Source organism: Pongo pygmaeus, chromosome 1 (assembly GCF_028885625.2).
Source record: "Pongo pygmaeus isolate AG05252 chromosome 1, NHGRI_mPonPyg2-v2.0_pri, whole genome shotgun sequence".
Lineage (NCBI taxonomy): Eukaryota > Metazoa > Chordata > Mammalia > Primates > Hominidae > Pongo > Pongo pygmaeus.
The window spans coordinates 47,514,520-47,527,049 of record NC_072373.2 but is presented as its reverse complement, the minus strand read 5'-3'; the positions used below and the strand labels follow the sequence as shown (position 1 = coordinate 47,527,049).

General features: G+C 45.0%; 1 non-coding gene across 1 annotated transcript; it reads left to right on the top strand.

Moving 5' to 3' along the window:
• The first annotated feature begins 8,634 nt into the window (after window positions 1–8,634).
• Window positions 8,635–8,769, top strand: LOC129023619 (small nucleolar RNA SNORA70). The gene has a single exon (XR_008496865.1). It is a non-coding gene; the product is annotated as a small nucleolar RNA SNORA70 (small nucleolar RNA).
• The last annotated feature ends 3,761 nt before the right edge of the window (window positions 8,770–12,530 follow it).

The following is a 12,530-nucleotide window of genomic DNA, read 5'->3' as shown; positions in this document are numbered from 1 at the left end:
AGGTGAGGAGCGCCTCTGCCCGGCCGCCCCGTCTGGGAGGTGAGGAGCGCCTCTGCCCGGCCGCCCCGTCTGGGAGGTGAGGAGCGCCTCTGCCCGGCCGCCCCGTCTGGGAGGTGAGGAGCGCCTCTGCCCGGCCGCCCCGTCTGGGAGGTGAGGAGCGCCTCTGCCCGGCCGCCCCGTCTGGGAGGTGAGGAGCGCCTCTGCCCGGCCGCCCCGTCTGGGAGGTGAGGAGCGCCTCTGCCCGGCCGCCCCGTCTGGGAGGTGAGGAGCGCCTCTGCCCGGCCGCCCCGTCTGGGAGGTGAGGAGCGCCTCTGCCCGGCCGCCCCGTCTGGGAGGTGAGGAGCGCCTCTGCCCGGCCGCCCCGTCTGGGAGGTGTACCCAACAGCTCCGAAGAGACAGCGACCATCGAAAACGGGCCATGATGACGATGGTGGTTTTGTTGAAAAGAAAAGGGGGAAATTTGGGGAAAAGATCAGATTGTTACTGTGTCTGTGTAGAAAGAAGTAGGCATAGGAGACTCCATTTTGTTCTGTACTAGGAGTAATTCTGCCTTGGGATGCTGTTGATTTATGGCCTTGCCCCCAGCCCCGTGCTCTCTGAAACATGTGCTGTGTCAACTCAGGGTTAAACAGATTAAGGGCGGTGCAAGATGGGCTTTGTTAAACAGATGCTTGAAGGCAGCATGCTCTTTAAGAGTCATCACCACTCCCTAATCTCAAGTACCCAGGGACACAAACACTGCAGAAGGCCGCAGGGACCTCTGCCTAGGAAAACCAGAGACCTTTGTTCATGTGTTTATCTGCTGACCTTCTCTCCACTATTATCCTATGACCCTGCCACATCCCCCTCTCTGAGGAACACCCAAGAATGATCAATAAATACTTAAAATAAAAATAAAATCTGAGGAGAATTGTAAAAAAAAAAAAATGGAATACAGTCACAATGTTGTATAACAGCCACCATTATGTATACCCAAAATGTTCTCGTTATCATCAACATAAACTCTTGTTTTTAGAGACAGGGTCTTACTCTGTCACCCAGGCTGGAATGCAGTGGCACAGTCATAGCTTACTGCAGCCTCGAACTCCTGGCCTTGAGCCATCCTCCTGCCTCAGCCTCCCACACCCCATGCTGGGATTACAGGCATGAGCCACCATGTCCAGCCTTTACCAACATAAACTCTGTACCTGTTAAATAATAACTTCCCATTCTTTCCTCGCCGCAATCACTAGTAACCACAATTCTGCTTTCTGTCTGTGAATTCGCCTTTTCTGGGTACCTTATATAAGTGGAATCATAAAATATTTGTTTTTGTGTGTCCATCTTAATGCACTTAGCATGTTTTAAAGTCCATGTAGTAGCATGTAGCAAAATTAATTTTTATGGCTGAATAATATTCCACAGTGTGCGTATACCACATTTTATTTAATGATCAGTTAGGTGGTTTCTACCTTTTGGCTATTGTGAATTATGCTGCTATGAACATTGGTGTACAACTATCTGTTTCAACTCCTATTTTTGGTTCTTTGGGATATATACATAAGAGTGAGATTACTGAGTCATATGGTAGTTCTAGGTTTAAATTTTTTTTTTTTTTTTTTTTTTTAAAGACACAAGAGTCTGGCCAGGTGCAGTGGCTCACGTCTGTAATCCCAGCACTTTGGGAGGCCGAGGCGGGCAGATCACAAGGTCAGGAGTTCGAGGCCATCCTGGCTAACACAGTGAAACCCCGTCTCTACTAAAAATACAAAAAATTAGCCGGGCATGGTGGCGGGCACCTGTGGTCCCAGCTACTTTGGAGGCTGAGGCAGGAGAATGGCGTGAACCCGGGAGGCGGAGCTTGCAGTGAGCCGAGATCGCGCCACTGCACTCCAGCCTGGGCGACAGAGCAAGACTCCGTCTCAAAAATAAAAAAATGCTGCGCGCAGTGGCACACACCTGTAATCCCAGCACTTTGGGAGGCCAAGGAGGGTGAATCACGAGGTCAGGAGTTCGAGACCAGCCTGGCCAACATGGTGAAACCCGGTGGGTACTAAAAATACAAAAAATTAGCTGGGCATGGTGCCGGGCACCTATAATCCCAGCTATTTGGGAGGATGAGGCAGGAGAATCACTTGAACCTGGGAGGCAGAGGTTGCAGTGAGCCAAAATCACACCACTACACTCCAGCCTGGGCAACAGTGCGAGACTGTCTCAAAACAAAAAGAAAAATAATCCACTATTGCATGCCAATTTGGCAGAAGGTGTCAGATACAAAGCAAAACAGATGGGGTACTTCTGATGGGCATTTCAACCTTAAAAGTGAGAAGCTATCTTCACTATTCCAGTAAAGACCTAGGGAAAACCTCCTTCCTAATCTGCTTGTTTCTCCAGTTATTTATTTCAGTTACTAAAACAATTTAGTTTTTTTACTTTTTATCTTGAGCTCTACTGTAGTATACCAAGTTTAGTTTTAGAATATTTATTAAACAATTCGGCTGGGGATGGTGGCTCATACCCATAATCCCAGCATTTTGGGAGGCTGAAGCAGGAAGATCGCTTGAGGTCAGGAGTTGGAGACTAGCCTGGGCACCATAGTGAGACGCTAGCTACAAAATGTAAATTTAGCCAGAGATAGGGTGCACATCTGTAGTACCGGCTGCTTGGGAGGCTGAGGTGGGAGGATCCCTTGAGTCTAGGTGGTCAAGCCTGTAGTGACCTATGATTACGCCACTGCACTTCAGCCTGGGCAACAGAACAAGACTCTTGTCTTTTTTTGTTTGTTTGAGATGGAGTGCTAGGATTACAGGCGTGAGCCACTGCACCCGGCCAGCACTTTCTTCTTTAAATAGAGACAGGGTTTTGCCACATTGTCCAGGCTGGTCTTGAACTCCTGGACTCAATCCTCCCACCTCAGCCTCCCAAAGTGCTGGGATTACAGGCGTGAGCCACTGTGCCTGGCCGAAATAGTGGATTTCTGAATCAGGATTTGGAAGACATGGGTACAGCTGCACCTGCTATTGAAAGTGCATCTGTTTTCACATAGGAAATGTCTGCAAATTATGAAAGCATGGTCATAGCTCCACCCTGTGGCATGTTACTTTTAGTTAAAATTAATTGTCCAAATTCTATTCAGGCTGGGTCCAGTGGCTCATGCCTGTAATGCCAGCACTTTGGGAGGCTAAGGCAGGCGAATCACTTGGGGTCGAGACTTGAGGTTTCACCATGTTGGTCGGGCTGATCTCGAACTCCTAACCTCAGTTGATCTGCCCACCTCAGCCTCCCAAAGTGCTAGGATTACAGGCATGAGCCACCGCATCTGGCCTCAAATAATAATAATAATAAATTCTATTCAATCTGTTAGATCATGGGTGAGACCTTGTCTCTACTAAAATTCAAAAAATTTAGCTGGGCATGGTGGCATATGTTTGTAGCCCCAGCTACTCAAGGGGCTGAGGCAGGAGGATTCCTTGATCCTGGGAAATGGAGGGGGCAGTAAGCCGAGATCGCACCACTGCACTCCGGCCTGGGCAACAGAGCAAGACCCTGTCTCAAAAACAAGAAAATTGAGGGCCGGGCACAGTGGCTCACACCTGTAATCCCAGCACTTTGGGAGGCCAAGCCGGGTGGATCACGAGGTCAGGAGATTGAGATCATCCTGGCTAACATGGTGAAACCCCATCTCTACTAAAAATACAAAAAATTAGCCGGGTGTGGTGGCGGGCGCCCGTAGTCCCAGCTACTTGGGAGGCTGAGGCAGGAGAATGGCGTGAACCTGGGAGGTGGAGCTTGCAGTGAGCTGAGATCGCGCCACTGCACTCCAGCTTGGGCGACAGAGCGAGAGACTCTGTCTCAAAAACAAAAACAAAACAAGAAAATTGACAATGGCTAACATCTTTAGCTAATAAGACAAATAATTATTGGATATTTTCCCTCCTTTTTCCCATGTTTTACATATTCTAGTCCTTTTCAGTGCATAAAGCTAGGAAATATGTAGTATGTATAATCCATGCACATAAACTCCTGTTTTATTTCTGTATCTGTCCTTGTGTTATAAAACAAACTAAGTCCCTCCAACTCCAATCTGGCACCACAGGATTCATTCTAGCTGTCTGTCTTAGTTGTAACAGCAAGAAACCTGGCTTCTCATAATAATTTGCTCATTTGTTCAATCCTGGTTACATATATTTTGGACTTAGTAAACCATAGCTCTGAGAAATGGATTTGCCAGCTAGAATAGTGTTTGTACACAGTTGTTTTCAGTCTTCAGTATCTATTCAAAACATGTTCCAAAGCTATTTAATTATACTCCTTTCTCCCCCACTCTCTTCAAGTGTGGTTATGCAATTCATTTGCAATGCAATTGTATTCATTTCCCCAGCCTTCATTCCATCTTTCTCTCCACATCTTGGTTGATTTTTAAATTACATTCAGCAAAATTCACTATGGGGTACAGTTCAGTTAATTTTGATAAATGCTTAGAGATGGCTACCCACCACCAAAGCTTCACACAGATAATCTTAAACTACAATCACGTCACTCCCAAAATGTCTTCATGCTGCCTTTTTCTTTTCTTTTCTTTCTGAGACAGGGTCTTGCTCTGTTGCCCAAGCTGGCATGCAGTGGTGTGATCAGGGCTCACTGTAGCCTTGACATCCCAGATTTGAGCAATCCTCCCGCCTCAGCCCCTTGAGTAGCTGGGACTACAAGTATGTGCCACCATGCCCAGCTAATTTTTTTTTTTTATTTTAGTAGAGACCAGGTCTCACTATATTGCCCAGACTGGTCTCGAACTCCTGAGCTCAAGCAATCCTCCTACCCTGGGCTCCCAAAGGGCTGGTATTACTGGTGTGAGCCACTGTTCCCGGCCCATGCTGCCTTTTTATAGCCAACCCCTCTCCCTACTCCTTCCAACCCGTGGCAACTACTGGTGTGTTTTTTGTCTGTAGTTTTATCTTTTCAGTAGATAAATGGAATCTTACAATATGTAGTATTTGGATCTAGTTTCTATCATTTAGCAAAGTACATTTAATTCATTCATGATGGTATGTGAATCAATCGTTTGTTCCTTTTTATTCCATTGTGCAGATGTACCCTTGTTCATTCATCTCTTCACCAGTTGAAGGACATTGGAGTTATTTCCAATTTTTCATGATTATTCATAAAGTTGCTATAAACATTTACTTACTGGTTTTTGTGTGAGCATGTTTTCATTTATCTTGGGTAAAATAAATAGGATCACTAGGTGGTAAGGCAAGTATATGTTTAATTTTATAAGAAAATGCCAAATTGTTTCCCAAATTGTATCATTTTACACTCTCACCAGCAACCGATGAGAGTTCTGGCTGCTGTGCATCCTTGGCGCTTGGTAGTGCCATTTTTTTTTTTTTATGTTAGCAATTCCGATAGGTGCATAGTGGTTATAATTTTCATTTCTCTAATGACTAATGATGTCCATCCTTTCATATATCTGCCATCTGTGTGTCTTTTTTAGTGATATATCTGTTCAAATCTTTCATGCTTTTGTTTTTGTTTTGTTTTGTTTTGAGACAGGGTCTGGCTCTATCACCCATGCTGGAGCATTGGTGCAGTGGTGTAATCTTGGCTCCTGCCTGCAACTTCCACCTCCTGGGCTCAAGCAATCCTTCCCACTCAGCCTCCTGAGTAGCTGGGACTACAGACACATGCCACCAAGCTTGGCTAATTTTTGTATTTTTTGTAGAGACAGGTTTTCACCATGTTGCCTAGGCTTGTCTCGAACTCCTAAACTCAAGCCGTCTGCCCACCTCAGCCTCCCAAAATGCTGGGATCACAGGCCGGGCATGGTGGCTCACACCTTTAATCCTAGCACTTTGGGAGGCCGAGATGGGCAGATCACTTGAGGTCAGGAGTTTGAAACCAGCCTGGCCAACATGGTGAAACACCGTCTCTACTAAAAATACAAAAAAATTAGCCAGGCGTGGTGGTGGGCACCTGTAATCCTAGCTACTTGGGAGGCTGAGGCAGGAGAATCACTTGAACCCGGGAGGCGGAGGTTGCAGTGAGCCAAGATGGCACCACTGCACTCCAGCCTGGGTGATAGAGTGAAACCCCATCTCAAAAAAAAAAAAAAAGTGCTGGGATTACAGGCATGAGCCACCACACCCAGCCACATTTTAAAATTGTTTTTCTTACTGTTTAGTTCTGGGAGTTCTTTATATATTGTGATATAAGTCCATTGTAAGACATGTGACCCACAATTATTTTTTGTACCTTTGTCAAAAGTCTGTTCCTTGAATCTCTATTCTGTCCCATTGATATATGTGTCTACCTTTCATCAGGGTCACACTAATGCTTTATAGGAAGTTTTGAAATGAGTATGAGTCTTCCAATTTTGTTTATTTTTTCAATGTTGTTTTGGCTATTCTAGTTTCTTTGCCTGTCCCTATAAATTTTATAATGAAATTGTTGTTATCTACAAAAAAGCCTGCTGGGGTTTTTATTGGGATTGAGTTTTATCTGTGTTTTGCAATTTTAGCATATAGTCCTGCATATAATTTGTTATATTTAAACCTCAATATTTCATTTTAGGAAATGCTTTGTAAATGGTATTGGGTTTTTTGGTGGTGTTTTTTTGTTGTTTTTGTGGGTTTTTTTTTTAATTTTTTTTTTTAGACCTAGTCTCGCTCTTCGCTCAGACTGGGGTGTGTAGTAGTGTGATCTTGGCTCACTGCAACCGCCACCTCCTGGGTTCAAGCAATTCTCCTGTCTCATGAATAGCTGAGATTACAGGCACCTGCTACTGCACCTGGGTAATTTTTGTAATTTAGTAAAGATGGGGGTTCACCATGTTGGCCAGGCTGGTCTCAAACTCCTGACCTCAGGTGATCCACCCACCTCGGCCTCCCAAAGTGCTGGGATTACAGGCATGAACCACTGTGCCCAGCCTGGTATTGGTTTTTAAATTTCAAATTTCATTGTTCATTACTAGTAAATAGAAATACAGGCTAGGTGCAGTGGCTCACGCCTGTAATCCTAACACTTTAGGAGGCTGAGATGGGTGGATCACTTGAGGCCAGGAGTTAGACATGCACCCAGCCTGGCCAACATGGTGAAACCCCATCTTTACTAAAAAATACAAAAATTAGCTAGGCATGGTGGCACATGCCTGTAGTCCCAGTTACTCTGAAGGCTGAGGCACAGGAATTGCTTGAACCCTGGAGGTGTAGATTGCAGTGAGCTGAGATCATGCCCCTGCACTCCAGCCTGGACAACAGAGCAAGACTCTGTCTCAAAAAAAAAAAAAAAAAAAAGGCCAGGTGCAGTGATTCACACCTGTAATCTCAGCACTTTGGGAGGCCAAGGAATGTGGATCACCTGAGGTCAGGAGTTTGAGACCAGCCTGGCCAACATGGTGAAACCCCATCTCTACTAAAAATACAAAAATTAGCTGGGCATGGTGGCACGCACCTGTAATCCCAGCTACTTGGGAGGCTGAGGCAGGAGAATGGCTTGAGGCAGGAGAATGGCTTGAACCTGGGAGGTAGAGGTTGCAGTGAGCCAAGATTGTGCCACTGTACTCCATCTTGGGTGACAGAGCAAGATTCCATCTCTAAAAAAAAAAAAAAAGGTATTCTCTGATCTGTTAATTACTTTAATTACTGGGAGAGGTGTGTAACATTTCTTACGCTGTTGGTGAATTTGTCCATTTTCCCTTGTATTCTGTTGATTTTTTTATTTTTTGATACACGGTCTTGCTCTGTTGCCCAGGCTGGAGTGCAGTGGCCCGATCTCGGCTCACTGCAGCCTTGACCTCCTGGGCTCAAGTGATCCTCCCACCTCAGCCTCCCAAGTAACTGGGACTACGTGTATGCACCACCATGCCCAGCTAATTTTTGTATTTTTCTTAGAGACAGGGTTTCACCACATTGGCCAGGCTGGTCTCAAAATCCTGAGTTTAAGCAATCCACCTGCCTCGGCCTCTCAAAGTGCTGGGATTACAGGCATGAGCCATTGCGCCCAGCCAATTTTTATTTTATTTGTTTTGAGACTGTATTATTAGACAGATAATACTGCAACATGTGAGCTAGAACACTAACAAGCAATTTATACCTAGGTATTTGTGAACTACTTACCATCCCAGTTTCTGCCTCCTCGATTTGAAGTAATAATATCCTGACTTACTCTTTCTTTTCCTTGTATTTTTTTTTTTTTTTTTTAAGACACAGTCTCACTCTGTTGCCCAGGCTGGAGTGCAGTGGCACAGTCTCAGCTCACTGCAACCTCCGCCTCCTGGGTTCATGTGATTCTCCTGCCTCAGCCTCCCGAGTAGCTGGGATTACCGCCACCACGCCGGGCTAATTTTTATATTTTTAGTAAAGATGGGTTTCACCATGTTGGCCAGGCTGGTCTCAAACTCCTGATCTCAGGTGATCTGCCCACATCAGCTTCCCAAAGTGCTGGGATTACAGGTGTGAGCCACTGTGCCTGGCCAAGTTTTTTGCTTTTTTTTTTAAACTACATATTTCCCCATTTATTGGCTTATGAGTTATATACTGTCTTCAATTTATACTACTTAAGTGGTTTCCTTTAAAACTTTAATACAGATACTTAAGATCTCACATTTATCCCTACTCTCCATCTAATAATACAAGGAGCTTAGAGTGCTTTAACTTCCTGCAGCCAATTAAGCCGACTGAGTTCCTTTCCTCATGGGGGCCCAGTGTGCAATGGCTGTAAACAGCAGCTTCCTTGGTAGTGTATGCAGCCTGTTTGTTGTATGGGTTGCTCTAAGGGACCTTGGAGACAGCCTTTCAGATGGATGTTCATGTTTCTGACCTTACACTACCCCAATGTAGGCTCCAAACTGGCATGCGACGTGCCTTTGGAAAGCCCCAGGGCACTGTGGCCAGGGTTCACATTGGCCAAGTTATGTCCATCCACACCAAGCTGCAGAACAAGGAGCATGTGATTGAGGCCCTGCACAGGGCCAAGTTCAAGTTTCCTGGCCGCCAGAACATCCACATCTCAAAGAAGTGGGGCTTCACCAAGTTCAATGCCAATTAATTTGAAGACATGGTGGCTGAGAAGCGGCTCATCCCAGATGGATCAAGTACATTCCCAATCATGGCCCTCCGGACAAGTGGCGGGTCCTGCACTCATGAGGACTTCCACTGTGCTGCCCCCTCTTAATACTCACCAATAAATTCTACTTCCTGTCCACCTAAAAAAAAAAAAAGAATGCTTTAACTTCAGTTACCCCTCTCTCTTACATACTTTTAGTCTGTTATTTTAGTTTTATCCTGATTCCCTCACATAAACATTATTAGTATATTATTAGCGTTGTTTTATACAGTTGTTTAAATTTATCTACTTTATTTGCTCACTGTTCCTTTTTGCATCTCATTCCTTCCTTCAGTGATTCCTTTCCTTCTTGAAATAATTCCTGGCCTGGCACAATGGCTCACGCCTGTAATCCCAGCACTTTGGGAGGTCGAGGCGGGCGGATCACCTGAGGTCAGGAATTCGAGACCAGCCTGGCCAACATGGTGAAACCCCGTCTCTACTTAAAATACAAAAATTAGCCAGGCATGGTGGCAGGTGCCTGTAATCCTAGCTACTCGGGAGGCTGAGGCAGGAGAATCGCTTGAACCCGGGAGGTGGAGGTTGCAGTGAGCCAAGATCGCACCACTGCACTCCAGCCTGGGGAACAAGAGGAAGACTTCATTTCAAAAAAAAAAAAGAAAAAAAGAATTCCTTTAGAATTTCTTTGTTAGGAGTCTATGGATGGTAAATACTCTCAATTTTTATCTAAAAATCTGTTTTCCCTTACTTTTTAATAGTAGTTCATTTTTAATTTTATTTATTTTTCTAAAGACAGGGTCTCCCTCTGTTGCCCAGGCTGGTCTGGAACTCCTTGGCTAAAGAGATCTTCCTGCCTCAGCCTCCTAAAGTGCTGGGATTACAGGCTTGAGTCACTGCACATGACCAAATAATAGTTTGGTTGGGTATACAATTCCAATTTGACAGTTGGCTTTTTTTTCTCAGTATTTTGAAGATAATGTCTCCAGCTTGTATGTTGCTAATGAGAGGTCTGCCCTTGGTCCAATTTCTTATGTTGAGATGGAGTTTTGCTCTTGTTGCCGAAGCTGGAGTACAATGGCGTGATCTCGGCTCACCACAACCTCCGCCTCCCAGGTTCAAGTGATTCTCCTGCCTCAGCTTCCGGAGTACCTGGGATTACAGGCATGCGCCACCATGCCTGGCTAATTTTGTATTTTTAGTAGAGACAGGGTTTCTCCATGTTGGTCAGGCTGGTCTCGAACTCCCAACCTCCAATCCGCCCGCCTCAGCCTCCCAAAGTGCTGGGATTATAGGTGTGAGCCACCACACCTGGCCCCTTGGTCCAATTTCTAATTGCCATTCTTTTGTAGATAATCTGTCTTTCTTTCACTGCTGTAAGATCTTTATGTCTTGGTTTTCTTCAATTTAACTAAAACATGTCTATAGGTAGCTTTATTTTCATTTTTGCTTATAATTTATTGTAACTTTTTACTGCTTTTTTTTTGAGACAGGGTCTCACTCTGTCATGCAGGCTGGAGTGCTGTGGCGTAATGTTGGCTCACTCCAACCTCTGCCTCCTAGGCTCAAGCAATTCTCCTGCCGCAGCCTCCCGAGTAGCTGAGATTACAGGCGTGTGCCACTACTGCCCGGCTAATTTTTTGTATTTTTAGTAGAGACGGTGTTTCACCATGTTGGCCAGGCTGATCTTGAACTCCTGAGTTCAAATGATTCACCAGCCTCAGCCTCCCAAAGTGTTGGGATTACAGGCGTAAGCCACTGCACTCGGCCCTGTAACTTTTAAATCTATAGAATCATGCCTTTCTATAGAATGGAAAATTTGTGGCCATTATTTTGAAATGTCCAACATATGTTACATTCTAAGCATTCACAAATAAATAATAAATAATGAAAATGAATTGGGGGAGAGGTAGGTTGTGCCCACAGTGTCCCCGTTCTACAATCCTGAATTCTCTGAATTCCTGAGTCTCTCCACTGTAAGTTATTACAGTACCATCTACAGGCCAGTTCTGAGGCAAATTAGACACTGTGGGAGCCATGCAGGGAAGCAGAAGTGGAAATGAGGTTCCTGGTATTCCCAGGAAGAAGTAAGGCTATAAAGGGAAATAATATAATTCCTAAAATCTTTTTTTTTTGAGACAGGGTCTTGCTCTGTTGCCCCAGCTGGAGTGCAGTGGTATGACCATGGTTCACTGCAGCCTTGACCTCCCAGGCCCAAGCAATACCCCTACCTCATCCTCTGAGTAGCCAGGACCACAGGTGTGCATCACCACACCCAGCTAATTTTTTAAAATTTTTTTGTAGGGGGGGGGTCTCCCTCTGTTGCCTAGCCTCATCTTGAACTCCTGGGCTCAAGCGATCCTCCCGCCTCAGCTTCCCAAAGTGTTGGGATTACAGGCGTGAGCCACCACACCCAGCCTAAAATCTTTTACCCTTTAGCTAAGGATGACATCCTCTTCCCTCTGTCAATATTTAACTAGAAGGATCAGGCTAGGCATCTCTCCGTTGTGCTCCCCAGCATCCTTTTCTTCCAATATCAAGCACAGCACGTGGAAGTGTCGTGACCTGTTTTCTTGTGCGTGTGCTAAAATGTGAGTTAGGCTATAAACACCACAGGAAGAAGAATTGTGCCTGACTTATTCAAACTGTACCCCAGGCACTTACCTTAACAACTGGTGTCTAGTAGATACTCAACAAAAGTGCACTACATCGAAAACTGAATAATTTCAAGGTAGGAGTATTCAATGTCTAATATGTACCAAGCGCTGTTCTCAATGCTACAGAAAAGCAGGTTTCTAAGGTTTCTGGAGTTAAACAAACAAAAAACCCTGGCATTGAATTTACATGGAATATTAAAATAATTATCTACCATAAGCATTATTTCATGAAATAAAATAATTTCAACTCTATAAAACTAGGAAGCACAGAACAGAATACTATTTCCCTTAATGAAAAACTCCCTACGTTGTTCTTTTTAAAAATCTCATTTCCTAACTGAACGGTAAACACATCATCGTTGATTAGCTCCTATTCATAGAAGGCCCATTGCAACCCACTGGTACAGAAGAGAAACAAAGTATTCAGTGGAGAATACCCTAGCTCAATAAGCGGTACAATACAGTAAGGGAAATAGAAGTGACATGCGATGGACAGCCAGGCCTTAAATTGCGCGGTGCTGATTCCTGTCCCTTAACCCAAGAATAGAAAGATAGGCGTGCCTGGAGTTGCTGGGGGACGAGGCTCTATCCAGTGTGAATTCCGTGAAGTTGTGCAGGGTTTTACTGTTCGCCGAGTGTGTTAGACAGGTTACCTGGTAGAGTTCTCACATTACCTCGTGAGATACACAGATATTATGACTCTATTTTACTGGTGCAGAAAGCGGTTCGGGAAGATTCATGTTTCTTGCGCGACTTGCCCAAGGTGACACACAGTCCTAACAACTGGCCCATCGCAGGGTGTGAGATCTGGAACTCAGACCTTCCCAGCCAGGG